Source organism: Cornus florida, unplaced genomic scaffold, assembly GCF_030987335.1.
Source record: "Cornus florida cultivar Cherokee Brave unplaced genomic scaffold, ASM3098733v1 CherokeeBrave_3.0.0_Hap2_Chr04, whole genome shotgun sequence".
In the NCBI taxonomy this organism is placed as follows: domain Eukaryota; kingdom Viridiplantae; phylum Streptophyta; class Magnoliopsida; order Cornales; family Cornaceae; genus Cornus; species Cornus florida.
Window position 1 is genome coordinate 38,866,992 of NW_026775574.1, and position 17,597 is coordinate 38,884,588.

General features: G+C 36.2%; 1 pseudogene; it reads left to right on the forward strand.

The window, feature by feature from the left end:
* The first annotated feature begins 8,492 nt into the window (after window positions 1–8,492).
* Window positions 8,493–8,591, forward strand: LOC132305683 (small nucleolar RNA R71; annotated as a pseudogene).
* The last annotated feature ends 9,006 nt before the right edge of the window (window positions 8,592–17,597 follow it).

The window sequence follows — 17,597 nt, forward strand, 5'->3', positions numbered from 1 at the left end:
TCCACCTTCAGGTTTGAGTAAGTAGTTGAAATCTGCTTAACACTCTACCAACTAATTTCCCTTCCATTGAGTGAACATACACCAAGTCATGAACCTCATAGTATCTACATCTGATTAAAAATCAAAAACAGCATACCTGACTAGAAACATATCATCACATCCATAAATGAGTATGAGATTATTAGTTTTCCTAAGGCTTTATGATATTTTTCACAACAGACCAGTTATTATGTCCGGGATTGGACTGATGACTATCCCTACTATGTAGCGAATATCCTGTTTGGTATAAATTATGGCATATATGAGAATCACATATGCCAAAGCATACTATTCCACTCTCATTTGCTCAATCTCCTCTGTTAGTCTTGGAAAACTACTTACTAGATAGTGCAATCCATGTCAATAAAGCAAAAACTCATTCTTTGATTTTTGCATACCAAACCTGGTCAAAACTTTATCAATGTAGGTTTATTAAGATAAGCCTATTTTCCTTTTAACCCAATCTTGCAGAAGCTTGATCCTAGGAATATAGCTTACATCTTCAAAATCCCTCATTACAAAGTAATTAAACAACTACCTCTTTACTGATGACGAAACTTCCACATCATTATAAATGAGTAGGATATCATCAATGGTGTGTCGTTTGACCAAAGCTTAGTAAAAGAGAAGATGTTGGACTATGGTGAGTGTGGCCAAGTTTTACATTTATAATTTGCCACTACTACCTTTCACTAAAAATATAGTTAGGGCGAGTAGGGATCATCCCAAGGGATTGGTGGGTCGTATTAGGTTGTGGAATTGAAATTAGGGTTAGTAGGTCGAGTGATCAAAAGATTGGTTGGTGGTTGAATTACACTAAGATGCAATTTAAACTAAAGTCAACAATTAAATGTAATGGAGAGAAAATAAGAGAGAAAGATCTTGAGATTAAGAGGTCACCACTAAGCATAGATTTTTTACACCCTTAATGAATGATTAATGAGGGGGAAAACATGTATTGCAACAATAGTGTATGTGTGTGGTTGTTTCAATAAGCATGGATGATCAATTAAGTATATATTGTCTAAGCAACATGGTGGATAGCATAATATATCAAACTAAGCCATTAATCCTTTCTTTAGGCTCACAATCCAAGCACATCACAAGGTTAGAAACATATGCTACTTGTTTTCATAAATATGGAATATCAAACAACAAGCATAGATTGTCCTCCCATTTAGCATCTAAACTACAACTACACTACAATTAAGCTAATGACATGAAATTAAACTAATTAAACTAAGGGAGAGGTACAATCCATCAAGAAATGAGTATGAACCATCAAATAAATCACAAGAGTATTCTATTAAGCACTATGTCTTGACAATCTCTAGATCTATAGCATCAATACACATAGACATGCATCAATAACACAAAATCTAGAGACAAACACATGAACATCTATTCTAGCATACATAGACATATGGATAGAATGAAATGATCAATTGAAAGCATTAAACCACACAAATCATTGAATAAACAAGATCTATGTATATAAAAGTGTCAAAACATGTATCACAATACAAATCTCCTCAAAAATACGTAAATCAAGATGTAGAAAGCATTCTTAGGGCTAACTCTAGCCCTAGGAGGATGTCAAGCCACTCATGGATGATGTCCTCTAACCCTCAAGGGTTAACTCCATGGTAGAGATTGCTCCTCTTCTTGGTTGATGGAAGAACTCCAAGCTTGTGTCTCTAGCCTCCTCTCTTCTTTTCTTCCCCACTAAGAATATGATATGGAAGTTGTGTCTCTAGTGTATGTCTATATCTATATCAATGTATTGGCTCATATTCTTTATATAGGTAGGTTAAATGTCACCCCCAATAAGCTGGGCTCGTACACCAATATTCCTTCCAGTGATTGGACATGAGACAACTTTTAATGAGTTAGAAATTGAATTTTCTTGCACTTTGGGAAGTTTGATCGATCGAACTTGAGGTGAGATCGATCGAACATAGCTGAGATCGATCGAACATGGCTAAGATCTATCGAACTTAAGCTGGATCGATCCTTTATGGCGGCGCCTTTTTGGATAAAGACAAATGAGATATTTTTAAGACAGTTTTGGGAAAGAGACAAGTGTGGTAGATAGGGTGGTACAACTGGATGAGATGGAATCTTTTCGATCGATCGGAAGAAAGTTGGATCGATCGAACTTTGTGAGATCTTTGGATAAGGACAAAAGAGCTTGGATCTATCTTGAAATGCTGAGATCGATGAACTTTCGATCGATTGAATATTTTCTGAGATCGATCGAACTTGCTGAATTTCCACCACTTGCTTCCTTTTGCTCCCACTTTGCTCCTTTCTTTGATTCATCTCAAGATTGCTTCAATTATGCTCTTATTTAGCTGAGTTAGCTTATTTTGGGGCTAAGTACCTGAAAGTGAAAATAATACAAAATCAATCTAAAGCGGGAAAATAAGATAGATAAAGGTTCTAGAATACCTAAGTTTAAGGGGTTTAAATGCGCACTTTTCAGCGCTCATCACACCCCCAAACTTAAATATTGTTAGCCCCTAGCAATAAACTAGAAAGTAAAGGAATGAAATGAACAACTATACAACTATGAACTAGAAAGCAATAATCGGATAACGCCACTTTCGTAGGGAACACGATTACATTTAGCATTTACAACAAGCCTTTTAAAACCCTAGGTTACCCCTAGTGGACGAGTGAAGTCTCGTGAGGGTTTCCAGAAATGATACCCACAAACATTAAGCTCATTCTCACAAAAGAGGCACCAATATAGTAAACAAGCATTGGGAGAAAACTACCTCAAGTATGCAATTTTTCAACCCTTTCCAAACAATCTCCCAAAATTTCAACATCAAGTAAGCAAGTATGGTCCTCAACACATTAAGAAAATGATCATGAAAATCAAAACAACTCTAGAATCCTTTTTGAGTGGATTGGTATCAAGTGTGTTGCTATTTAAGCCAACTAAACAAATGATCACATCCTTATCCTCAAACTAACACACAAATCTAGTACCGATCATCAAGACAAAAAGTGGACATTTTATTAAAGCTTTATTAAACTAGGCGCGCTTATTCTTTTCACTCGATTTTTTTTTTTTTTTTTTTTTTGAAGATCAAAGATGGAAGCATGGTGCAATGTGTTGATCTATTAAGCTTTCTAGCCATTCATGAGGTTGAGCGTTAGGTCAATGACTCCCAAACTAGACGGCTTTAGGGCACTAGGTGTTCAAACACCCCTAAGGACTTACAAGCTCAAATCAACTAGGCTACAAATCAAAACAACCTACATCTAATCATTTCCCACTTCTCATTTTTTTGGGAGGAGTCCTCACTGTTTATTACTTTTGCAACTTTTTTTTTTTTTTTTTGAATTCAATTATTAACCTAGAGTTTGGGCCCTCCATCTTTCGGTGCGAGAAGTTCAGTGCTTGATGAGGCTAGAATCCGTTAGTGAAAAGGGTTTGTTATCCACCTTTATCAAAATGAAAGCTTTCAATGCACTACTAACCCAATTGGGATATAACCAATTCAATAATCAACAAAGCATGTACCCCACAAATGAATGTTAGTGTGTGCCTGTGCTAGTGTAGAATACTAGAGTGAATCTCAAAACAATCACAAAATCATGATGATGTGGACCACAAGTGCAAGCAAGATATCAATCTTTCAAAAATTTTACTCCTAAATGGCATCCACAAGGCATACAAGGAATGTTGGACTCTCAAGTCAAGCAATTTTTAAATTTTAAGCAATATAGTCCTCAAAAGATCAAAATCATAGCTAGTTATGGACCAATCATAGAAAATTCCTTAAATACATAAGTCATGCTCAAAATTTTGAATTGAAAGCAAATACTGCAATTAACACCATTACCCCCCCCCCCAAACTTAAATGACATAATGTCCTTAATGTGCAAAGAGCATAGGAAAGAGTATACTAGTGTAGCTAAGCAAAGAATGGCCAGGACACAAGTATCTAAAGTAGGTGGCATAGCCCCCCCAAACTTGGGATTAACTGTGGTCCTGAAAAGATGGCACTGGATAAAAGTTCATTAGACAACAAAGGAGATAATAACAAGTGCACAGTGGACATGCAAGTGTAAATGGGATAAGAAATTAAAGTAAGGAGATAGGAAAAAGGTGGTCCTGAAAAATTCGGGCAGTACTCTCTCTCACTGAAGTCGCTGGGATGCACCTAATGGAGTCAATCATAGACAGATATATCAATACGCATATATGACATCCATAAACAAAGTATACATAAAAGAGAAATAAAGTATAGTACAGTACATCCAGTGTCTAGACCAACAGACTAGCCGCAAGTATATAACAGTAGCAAAAAAAAATATGACAGATATCATAGATATATAATAGGAGAAGAAGATATGGATATATTAAGTGGAGGAGGAATGATGGGCAGGGCGTGCTCTGCGGATGTCCCTGGATAGATCATGTAATGTAGCTATGACATCCATGTGGAGTGAAGCAATATCAGCCCAGATGGAAATCATGCCATCCTCCAGAGTCTGAAGACGCTCTCTGAAACTGGGTATCTGAACTAAAGCCTCATGTGCTGCTGGAGCGGGAGAATGATGATCCTGAGCCTGCTCCTCATCATGAACAGGCGACCCAATCGGAGAGTGATGCTTTGGGTCCTCTACGGTGATAATGTTGACGAGCAACAGTCTTGACCCTAGCCATGGCCTGCAAAATAAAAGGAAAACTTGCAAAAAGGAAGTCAGTGCCGGTATAATGAATTAAAGCACAGTTTATAAAATCATGTATGTCAAATAAGATAGACAAAACAGATAAGGAACATGAATCTATGCAAGTGACAAATAATAAATGACTTGATGTGAAGCATACTAGACAGTATAAGTATGGAATGCATCCAATGTGGAAAACACAGGCATTGGGCATGTATGAGATAGCATAAAACACAAGAGATGGTGTGTGAAATGTGTGATGCAAATATGTGAAGTTCAATCGATCACAAAAATGTGAGATCGATGCAAGTTCGATCGATGCAAGTTTGATCGATCTCGAATAAGTAAGATCGGTGCAAGTTCGATCGATCTCGAATAAGTGAGATCGATCTGTTACAGATCGATTTGAGAAAAAGTTCAATCGATCGAACTATGAGATGAAATTCGAAAAATCACAGATCTGTGATGTGGACGGCACGAGGGCCTCACAAACAAGCTTGTGGGCCCCTCTACACAACAAATCAACAAATTTGGTCATTTTCCTAGGCCCGTGACCCCCAAAATCACAATTAAAATCAAAAAAATATAAAACTATATATATACATATATATACACATATATACATAGCTTTAAAGCTTTATCAATGGCAAGATTCATCATCAAAACATCATAGATCTAACATATAAAACATGAATTCATGAAAATAAAGCTTGAAATCAAAAGAGGGATCTCGGATCTTACCCAAAACCGAGAGATGAGATGAGAGGGAGATGAAATCTAAGATCCGAGATGAGGTGGAGAGATTCAAGATGAGATGGAGTCGCCGGAGGGTTCGCCGGAGGTGGGGAAGTGAGTTGCAGCGGCGAGGGATGAAGATGAGGGTGTTAGATCGATCTGTGGTATCGATCTAATAACCTTAGGTTTAATTTTTTAAAAAACATTCCTTTACCAATTCGATCGATCGAACTGAAATCTCAAATCGATCGAACTTCAATCGATCTCTCTTCACTTAAAAGACAAAATTGTTTTTTTTTTTTTTTTGTTTAAATTTAAAATTCAAAACAAAAATCAAACTTAAATCAAAACAGTAAATCAAAGAATAAAGATCGATCTTTCCAAGATCGATCTCAGAAGAACTTCGATCGATCGAACATGAAAAAACCTACAGACATGTTCGATCGATGGGATAGCGAGGTGAAGTATGCAGGTTGGATGCAGGTTAAAAAAATTTCTAAGTGTTGAGATTGCAGATCGATCCAAGATGAAGTTGGATCGATCGAAGAACTAAAGATCGATCTAGGAACAAGTTTAAATGATGGGACAGAGAACTGAAATATGCAGGTTTTCGTCGAACGATTGGACAGAGAGGTGATTGGATGCAGGTATGGAGTTCGATCGATCGGACTGATGCAAAATGCTCATTTTCAACATGAAAGTGTATGCAATCCTAATCACAGTTCCTACCAATGTATATAAACCTAAAGCAAATATCTAGACTTCGCAAGAAATGAAATTTAAAATAGAAATAAGGGAGGAATAGGGTTGTGACACCCTACGAAATGTACTAGTCTTTAATGTCTCTAGCAAAACATTGGGCTCTTTTAACCCGAATCAAACATCTTGTAATGCATCCCCTCCTTGATGGGGTGATAAGTGCTTTGAACTCCACCCAACAAATGGTTCCTTAAGGAACTTGTTGGATTAGGCTCAAAAGAAATTTTTGGTCCTTGGTCAAAATGATCTTTGGGCTTTATGCCCTTTCAAAATAAGCTTTTGAAACAACTTTCTTGGAATTCAAGGTTGAAGATAAACTTTTTGAAATTTTGGTTTCAAGCAAAGACTCTATTCCTTCACATTCATGGTCATGATATTTCTCTACAACATTCACTTCTTCATGCTTGTCAAATGAATTGGGGGTTAGATTGAAGATATTCAACTTCACTTTCATGTAGCCAAATGAGATCTTCATTATCCCCGTCCTACAATTAATGTTGGCATTCGCGGTTGCCAAGAAAGGACGGCCAAGGATAACGGGAATTTGGCTTTTAGGATTCAGGACCGGCTCCGTGTCAATGACAACGAAATTAACGGGAAAGAAAAGTTTATCAATCTTAATCAATACATCCTCAATGATACCCCTAGTCTTTTTAATGGATCAGTCGGCAAGTTGCAAAACCACCAACGTCGGTTTCAAGTCTCCTAAGCCTAATTTGACATATACCGAATATGGAAGAAGGTTAACACTTGCTCCTAAGTCAAGAAGAGCCCAATTAATGATATGATCTCCAATGATGCATGAAATGGTAGGTGAACCGGGGTCTTTGAACTTTGGAAGAGTGTTATGCTGCAAAATTGAGCTTACTTGCTTGGTTAAGACCACTTTCCTAGGTGTTTGGCTTTTATTCTTCCTCTTTTGGGTGCATAAGTCTTTCAAAAACTTGGCATAAATCAGAATTTGCTTGATTGCATCCAAAAGTGGAAGATTGACTTTCACTTGCCTAAACACATCCATAATTTCATTTGTTTTGGCCTTTTGCTTGTCAATTGAAATGGATCCTTTTAAGGCATCCGGAAATGGAGCTCTTGGCTCAAAAAAATTTTCAAAAATTTTCTTTGAATTCTCTTCAACACAAGAAGTTTTGAAATCATTTTGCAAATTTTTCTTTTCAAAATCACTTTTCAACACTTTCTCACTTGAATGATCATGCATATGCAATGAAGGAGGAATATGATAAGAAACGGGACGGGTGTCAACTTTGAGTTGCACCGGTTCACTCTCTTCATTGGACATACCCACTTGGTTGTCCACAATCTTCCCACTTCTCAAGGTAGTCATCGCATTGACATGCTCAATTGTGTGACCTTCCGATGAGGAATGAGTCTCCATAACACATTATTGCTTGGGTGGGGCATTCAAAGGCATTTTCCCTTTCTCTCTAGCATTTAAATTACTAGCTATTTGCCCTACTTGGATTTCTAGCTTAGCAATGGATTAAGAATGAGAATGAAGCAATTGAGTATTTGCCTCTAGAGTGCTTAGAGCGGTCAAAACTTTCTCTTCAAAAGTGAGACTCCTAGAATTTCCTTGAGAATATGATGGTTGATTAGGAAAATGAGAATTAGAAAATTAATTACCATGCGATTGAAATGATGATCTAAAACCTTGGGAACCTTGGCTTTGTATCGGAGGCGGAACATACTTCCCTTGGAAACCACCTTGGGAAGGGTTTGAGCCTTCCCCTTGGTTTCTCCAAGAGAAGTTCGGGTGATTCCTCCAACTAGGATTATAATGATTGCCATAAGGATTGTTCCCTTGATTAACAAAAGCTGCATTGACTTGTTCATGATGCTCACTTTGCACATGTCCATGGGGACAATTGGAAGTAGAATGTAAAACACTTAAACAAGTCATACATGTCTCGTTGGATGCATGATGGGAATGGTTAGGGACAGAAGATACTTGATTTGCTGAGTTTTGGTTGATCAAGAATTGATCAAACCTTTGAGATAAAGATTTCATCTCGGCAGCTATTTCATTGGAATGGTCAACTTGATGTAAGCCAACACTCTTCCATCCACTTGAATTCCTACCATTCTTAGAAGATAAAGTTTGATGCAAAGAATTTTCACTCATACTCTCATAAAGATGCCACACGTCATCCTCATGCCTATCAATGTAAGAGCTACCCATGGAAGCATCAACCATACCCTTGTAATTGTCCGATAAGCTCTTAAAGAAATATTAAAGTAATTGCTATTTGGGCATGTCATGATGTGGACACTTCCTAAGCAATTCATTGAATCTTTCCTATGCCTCATGGAACGTTTCCCCATCCCCCTGTGAAAACTCTCGAATTGAGGTTCTCATGGCATTGGTCTTAGAAACCGGATAGTACTTCTTCAACAACTCTTGTTGCATCTCTGCCAAAGAAGTTATTGAAAAAGGCCTAAGATTATTAAACCAGTATTTTGCCTTGTCTTTAAGGGTGAATGGAAAAAGTTTAAGCCTTAAGACCTCTTCAGGCATGTCCATGTATCTCACGATGGAACATACTTCAAGAAACTCATCCAAATGCTTGTAAGGTTCTTCACTTGGAAGTCCATGATAGTTAGGAAGCATTTGAATGGTTTGTGGTTTGATCTCATAGTGGTGTGCTCTAAATAGTGGCAATTGAATGCATATGGGTGCATTGTATTCATTAGGCACATAGTGATCTCTTAAAGCAAGGGGAGGATTAGCAATTGGAGGTGCAACATGGGCACCTTGATTGCCTTGGATGATGGGAGGTTGTGGAGCAAACATTGGCCTTGGCATTCCTAATGGAACTTGGCCTTGTTGTTGTGGTGGGTGAATGAATGGCCTCGGCATGCCTAATGGTACTTGCATGTTATCATGATGCACATTGGGGTGGAGGATACCTTATTGGTCTATGTGACCAAGGTCCTCCACATGGTCCTCATTATGTACTTCCATTGACGAAATGGATTGACAAGAACTTCCTCTTCCCCTAGGGTTTCGAACAACGGATTCAAGATGAAAATTAAGAGGGACAAGAGTAGGTTTCAATGATCTACAACCATGTATGCACAACAAAACACAACAAGCAACAATTAATGAACAATCACTTCACCTTCGCAACAAATCAACAGTCAACAAACTTCCTCCACATACAATGATCCCATACTCCTATGCTTTCAACAATATGCAAAGAATAAAATTGCCTCCATGTAGGCTCACGATTTATCTAAGAATTGAATTACAAGCCTCCACACGGGCCAACGATTTAACTAAAGAGTGAGTTAAGAAAGAGCTCACAAAGGGTCTTTTAGTACTTCAATTCAATTTTAGATTTTAGCTCTTTCCTTGCTTTTGCTTAGCTCCTTGCTTAAAATGCTCCCTTGCTCACCTTCTAGCTTAATACACATAGTCAAACAAGAACCAACACAATAAGTAACCAAAATGAAAATGAAAATAAAGTATAGACATGATCAAAAGAGTACTAATTCCTAATTGATTCCACAAATACGACGTTGCCTTCAATCAATCCCCAGCAACGGTGCCAAAAACTTGGTGTGTCGTTTGACCAAAGCTTAGCAAAAGAGAAGATGTTGGACTATGGTGAGTGTGGCCAAGTTTTATATTTTTAATTTGCCACTACTACCTTTCACTAAAAATATAGTTAGGGCGAGTAGGGATTGTCCCAAGGGATTGGTGGATCGTATTTGGTTGTGGAATCGAAATTAAGGTTAGTAGGTCGAATGATCAAAAGATTGATTGGTAGTTGAATTACACTAAGATGCAATTTAAACTAAAGTCAACAATTAAATGTAATGGAGAGAAAATAAGAGAGAGAGATCTTGGAATTTAGAGGTCACCACTAAGCAAAGCTTTTCTACACCCTTAATGAATGATTAATGAGGGGGACAACATGTATTGCAACAATAGTGTGTGTGTGTGGTTGTTTCAACAAGCATGGATGACCAATTAAGTACATATTGCCTATACAACATGGTGGATAGCACAATATATCAAACTAAACCATTAATCCTTTCTTTAAGCTCACAATCCAAACACATCACAAGGTTTGAGACAGATGCTACTTGTTTTCGTAAGTATAGAACATAAAACAACAAGCATGGATTGTCCTCCCATTTAGCATCTAAACTACAACTACACTATAATTAAGCTAATGACATGAAATTAAACTAATTAAACTAAGGGAGAGGCACAATCCATCAAGAAATGAGTATGAACCATCAAATATACCACAAAAGCATTCTATTAAGCACTATGTCTTGACAATCTCTAGATCTATAGTATCAATACACATAGACATGCATCAATAACACAAAATCTAGAGACAAACATGTGAACATCTATTCTAGCATACATAGACATATGGATAGAATGAAATGATCAATTGGAAGCATTAAACCACACAAATCATTGAATAAACAAGATCTATGTATATAAAAGTGTCAAAACATGTATCACAACAAAAATCTCCTAAAAATTACATAAATCAAGATGTAGAAAGCATGCTTAGGGCTAACTCTAGCCCCAAGAGGATGTCTAGCCACTCATGGATGATGTCCTCCAACCCTCAAGGGCTAACTCCATGGTAGAGATTGCTCCTCTTCTTGGTTGATGGAAAAACTCCAAGCTTGTGTCTCTAGCCTCCTCTCTTCTTTTCTTCCTCACTAAAAATATGATATGGAAGTTGTGTCTCTAGTGTATGTCTAAATCTGTATCAATGTATTGGCTCATATTCCTTATATAGGTAGGTTAATTGTCACCCCCAATGAGCTGGGCTCGTACACCAATATTCCTTCTAATGATTGGACATGAGATAACTTTTAATGAGCTGGAAATTGAATTTTCTTGCACTTTGGGAAGTTCGATTGATCGAACTTATGGTGAGATCGATCGAACATGGCTGAGATCTATCGAACTTAAGCTGGATTGATCCTTTATGACGGCACCTTTTTGGATAAAGACAAATCTGAGATATTTTAAAGATATTTTTGGGAAAGAGACAAGTGTGGTAGGTAGGGTGTTACAACTGGATAAGATGGAATCTTTTCGATCGATTGGAAGAAAGTTGGATCGATCGAACTTTGTGGGATCTTTGGATAAGGACAAAAGAGCTTGGATCCATCTTGAAATACTGAGATCGATGAACTTTCGATCGATCCAATATTTTCTGAGATCGATCGAACTTGCTGAATTTCCATCACTTGCTTCCTTTTGCTCCCACTTTGCTCCTTTCTTTGATTCATCTCAAGATTGCTTTAATTATGCTCTTATTTAGCGGAGTTAGCTTATTTTGGGGATAAGTACCCAAAAATAAAAATAATACAAAATCAATCTAAAGCAGGAAAATAAGATAGATAAAGGTTCTAGAATATCTAAGCTTAAGGGGTTTAAATGCGCACTTTTCAGCACTCATCAATCAATATATAGAATTGGAAAAATAATGACGTTCCCTTGTATACTCATGATATATTTACTAAGAAATCTTCTGGTATCCTTTCGTAGATTAACTTGCCTTCTATAGGTCTCACCCTACTAGAAAGTTCTACAAGATCCCAGATTTTATTAGAATACATAGATTCCAACTCTGATTTTATAGCAACTTGCCAAAACGATCTGTATCCATATCGGTTCATGTTTCCGTGTAGCTTCCTGGGTCTAACTCATGTTTGACAGGGATGTCCATAAAGGTCTCACTTAAAAATATGATTCTGTCAGATTGGATGATAATCCTCCCACTACAACAATGTATCGATGCAAGAATCTGTGTACTAGATGATGTTGACACATCAATAGGGAATTCATATATTATTCTTAATTTTTATAATAAGTGTGTTCACATGTGGTACATCTGGTACTCATACCATATTCTCTAACATTATTCTATTAGGCATGTGATTCGTAATATGATCCTCCTATAGATAAACAGTGACTGTAAACAATTGACTTTTATCATTGAGATCATAAAATAATCCATCCTAGTGCCTTTAGAGTAGCTATCAAATCTATCATGCATATGATTTGCTTCCAACTTACTTGTCCATATCAAGCGCACATGTGTAAGACTACCCCATATGTGCATGTGATTCAAACTAAGATTTAGTAAAAAACACAACTCAAAAGATATCCTTGGGACAGACTAAGATGGAATGCAGTTCATAATGTACATCGATATTGTTAAGGCTAAACTCTAAAATGAAAGAGATAATAAAACATATCAAATCATAAATCTAACCATAATAAGCAAAATTCTGTTATTCCTATTTGACAGCTCAATTCATTGAGCGTCAATTGCGAAAAAATTGGTACACAACACCCTCATTGACCTTATAGTCTTTGCACTATCCCAAGAAATACTCATATCTATGATTAGATCGAAGTGTTTTGATAAATTTACCTAATTTATGCTCCACATTAGTCTTGACACTTTCGGAATATACCAAAATTTTAAGACTTATGTTGCATCAAGTAAATTTATCCAAAACGTGAGTAATCTTGCTTGGATGTTCATAAGACCATACGTGTCAATGTGTACCAACTCCAATTGTTCTTTATGTCTATTTCATTTGGCTGATTAAAGCCCTTAGGGGTATCTATCATTCAATACATGATTCACAAGTTGGTTTAGGCTCCCCTGCCTCCCTAGGTTATAAACCTTCTTTGACCAATCTTTGAATTTCATTTTGACTGATAGCAACCAAAAAATAGACAGTAAAAATACAATGAGTCAGGAATAACAAATTTTCTATTAACATTCAATTTAGAAGATGCAACATTAGTTTCTACTTCCTGTAAATATTAAGAGCTTGTGGTTATAGTATATTAACCATCTTTCAATGCACCAAAAGCAATCGCATATCTATTCAATTTTATAAAACCAATTTTACAAAATAACAATACAGTTTTTATAAACCAAAAGTGAAACAAGAATGAGATTGCGTCTAACATCTGTGCATAAAGATAGTTCTCTAATATTAATATCCTCATACTCTTTAATTTCAGATGTAATACTCCCACTAACTTAGTTACAATCTTGGCATCAGGTCAAAAGACAAATATATATCTATATTATCGAGGCTTCTGGATTCCTGATATCCTTGCAACGAATTGCAAATATATTTAGTGGCTCCAGAATTTATCCATCAGGAATTAATAGATAAAACCACATAACATGGCTCAATGATTAAATATACATTTTCCTATGCCACGTCATTGCTTAGACACTTTATCCTTTAGTGTCTTATTTAGCAGCAAAAGAAACAGTTTCCTTTGCCCTCAACATATACTGTCTTATTCCCTTTAACCTTTTGGATACCCATATTTTGTGCTAGCTTAGTCCTATTATCATTCTTCTCCTTTCCTTTGCCCTTTTACTTGGGCCTAGAAGAAGATGGTATAGACTAGGTTAGATTGATAGGAACACCTATACTTTTGATTATCCCTTCATCTGTTACCAATTCTATAAGAATATCAGCGAGTGTGAACTTAAACTGGTTCCTTATTTAGTTCACTCTAAAAGAGTCGAACGAGTTTGGTAACAATGCAATAATTATGTTAACTTCAGTTCAATTTTTAAATAATAAACAATCATTTTCTAAAATTCGATCTTTTACTGGAGATCCCTAGGCTATCTTGATGGTATTTAAATTCGACATAGTATTTAGGCTTTTTTTTTTCTATCTAAACTCACCAAAATATCTCATTGATATTTAACATAATGCTTGAAGAAAATAAAATAATGTAAATGTTAGCTTTGGAACGTATTTGAGATAAACTCTAGAATATTGCACCAAATCATATCATTTGCCTTATTTCACTTATTAAAAGTATTAATGTTCTCTTGGGTATCTTAAAGTAAAATGATTAGGTATAGGAGTAATATATACATTTGTATCCTTACGTTGTGAATAAAATATCTAAGTTCCTTATCTAGTCAATATAAATGAGGTCCAAATACATTGAATATGTTAGCAAGCAGATTAAAATGGATTAGACATAATATCTGAATATAAATGCATTCATACAATATGCAAGGTGAATTATTAATACTATCATGCAATATGCAAGGTGAATTATTAATACTTCCATGGGCTAGTAACCCTAAAGTAACTATGTTGTCGGTCTGATTCGGCGTGACATCCGAGTATCCACTTTGTTTGATTTCGTATTTCATTTTCAAGTTGATAACTAGATGATGTTGTAACTTGTTGTTTCTTATTTGTCGTTCCATTTTAAGTTATATGATGTTAACTTTGCGAAATTGTGCTTTATGCGTTGTATTGGAAGTTCCAATGTTGGTTAAATTGCATCGATATTGAAAATTGTGTTTTGACGTTCTAACAAAGCTTAGGATAGATCCTACTGATTCATTTATAACTTAGACGTTAGGTGGCATGACCCACTTCTGTTGTTTTCGTGCTTTAGATTTCAAGCTGATAGCTTTAAGAAATTGTATTTTGTTGCCTTGTATAATATGCTTTTATGTGGTTAGATTGCATTGAAGTTGTAATTTGCGTTTTGATTGTTCAGCATGGCCTAGGATGATTCATTAGACTTATTTAGAACATAGACGCTAGGTGACATGATCACTTTAGTTGTTTTTGTATTCGAGATTGCAAGTTAATACCTTTAAGAACCTATATCTTGTTGCTTTGTATAACGTGCTTCCATATTGTTTAAATGGCATAGATGATGTGATTTATGCTAAAAACACTCTAAGGTAGCTTAGGATGCTCCCTGAGTCTCATTTCGATATAGACGTTAGGTGGCATGAACCCCTTTAACATGTTTCACCTTAAGGTGATAAATTTATAAAATGCTAGGTCGATTAATGCTCATCTGCTACGAGTAGCTTTATGTTTCCCACCCATACGATACTGGGGTATATTTCAGGTACGAAGACTTGGTTCGTGAAGCCTAGCATTCCTTGGATGTCATGTAGCTTTCAAGTTTCCATTTCATGCAAATGTTAGCATGAAATGTCATTTTGTAGACTTATATGTCAAAATATGTATATTTGATTCCATGTATGTAATGTGTACTTAAGTACACTCCTTTCAATGTATTTGATATGTATGAGATGAGGCCGGAGGCCAATGACCATTATATTGTATTCTATGTACTTTTTAACTTCATGAAATATTGTGAAAATCTTGAAAAATCACAAGTCATTGCTTCACCATGGTTGTATCGGGTGTGGGAATTCCATTCTCATTCTTTCATAGGGTCTCATAAATCATGTTTGAAGTGTGACCAAGGGCCAAACGGTCATTTGATCCCGTTTTGTATTTTTGGATCCGAGTTTTCATTCTAAGTTCCATTTTTGCCTTTTTGCTCGTTGGGGGGTCGGATTTTGCATCGGTGGTATTTTTAAGTCGTGGACCAATGTAGCACGTCTTAATAGGTAAGTTACGTTTGCGTGCATGGTCGTTTCCAGGTAAAACCTCATCCTTGGTGATTTGAGCCTCCTGTGAATTCATTTCGCACTTTTTTTTGCATATTCTGATATAAGGGCATTATAAAATTTTCACTATGGTTTTATTTACTTCTTTCAACATGGTTGAATAGAAAACATGATTTTAGGGGGGGTTTCTTTTCCGTGTTTTTTCAGAAAATGTCGTCTTGCTATCGGAAATCGCTTACGAAGTTCAGCTCTCAGTTTTTCAATTTAGCAGCATTTTGGACCTCCATGACCAGATTTCATGGAGGGGAATTTCGGGCATCCTTCATTGCGTTTTTTTTTTTAATTTTTTTGCGAGTCATGTAGAAAGCTCAATTTTGAGGGGGGTTTCTTCTTTGTGTTTTTGCAAAAAAAATCATCTAGGCCTCCAAATTCAGCCTCTGTTCTATTTTTTTTTTTTTGAAAAAAAAACACATAGCTGCTTTTGGGTTGCTGGCAGCCGTGTGTGCGCCCAGCGCGCACGCGGCGTGCATGGGTGCGCGCATGGGCCCCCTCGTCGGGCCGCCGCGACGTCAATTCTTCTTTTGGGCTTTTCTCCTTCGTCCGGACTCCGATTCAAGTGAATTTTTTTTTGAGCTTGACTAATTTTTCGCTGTCTTTCCAACGGTGTACTCAGTTGCACCCGGTTCTTCTTGAATAATTACCAGTTTACCCTTTTTGCCTTAAGTGCTCGTTTTTCTTCGTCATGCCGTTTCTCCTTCGTCCGGACTCCGAATCATGCGATTCTTGAGTCTATTTTGATTAGTTTTTTGTTGTCCTTCCAGCGGTGTGCTCGGTGGCACCTGAATCTATAGTTTTCAAAAATGACTATTTTGCCCCTGGGAGCTTATTTGTCATATTTTTGATTTTTTGCTTCCGCATCAGTTCTCATTGAGTTCCACGACCTCATGGAAGCTCACTTTGACTTCTTAGAGTCTCGTTTGCTGTTTTCGCTTCTACATTTCAGATCCGTTATCGGATCATCCTTACGGTTCATCACAGGACACGCTGGCCTAAAAAGCAAGGTCGTCACAAGACCACTCCATTGGGGAGCTAACATTATTAATTTTAGAAGAGTGTATAACTTATATTAATTCTCCAACAAAAAATAAAACATTAAATATCTTGTCATTATAATCTAGACTCTTTAAATTATGCGTAGGTCCTTATTTTTAAAGATCTAATTACAATGAACATTTAATATTTTTCTTTTCATGATACAACCATTCTTGTAATATTAAGACTATTCAAATCATGCGTGGGGCCTTATGTTTGAAGATCTAATTACAATGGTTATAATAACGAAGGCCATGTGGTAATGTATAAAAATCCTTACTCCCACTCAATTTTTAATCATTCATAATTAGGGTTTTTTCATTTATTCATATCCATGATCTAATACATGCAAAACGCCTTCATTTTAATCAAATTAAATTTAGAAAATAACTGGATTTTTAAATGATTCATTAATATTTAATTTGAGGTACACTTTAAAAATAATTTTCAAAAATAATTTTTTTATTTTTTATTTTTTTTATGTTTCCCAATAAGTGCCCTCTAATTAATTAGTAATCAAATCTAATTAATTTTCATAATTCAATTAATATAAATCAAGTCATTTAGATAAAAATCCTAGATCCAATGCATGAACAATAATAATTAGCAATTAATTATTCCATGCATCACATAAATAAATAAACAACAAACAAAAGCAAACTAAATTGCCAATGGAATCAGCTTTTAACATTTAAATAATATTCTTGTTGTACGGGTGTCCACCAACGGCTTGTAAACACCTGTAGGGAGCTGGAACGCACTATGAGAAGTATAACAGCCCTTAGAACGCGCCTAGAAGGTCTTGCACGCGCTAGCACGCACCCCTGAAGGGTCCCAGCG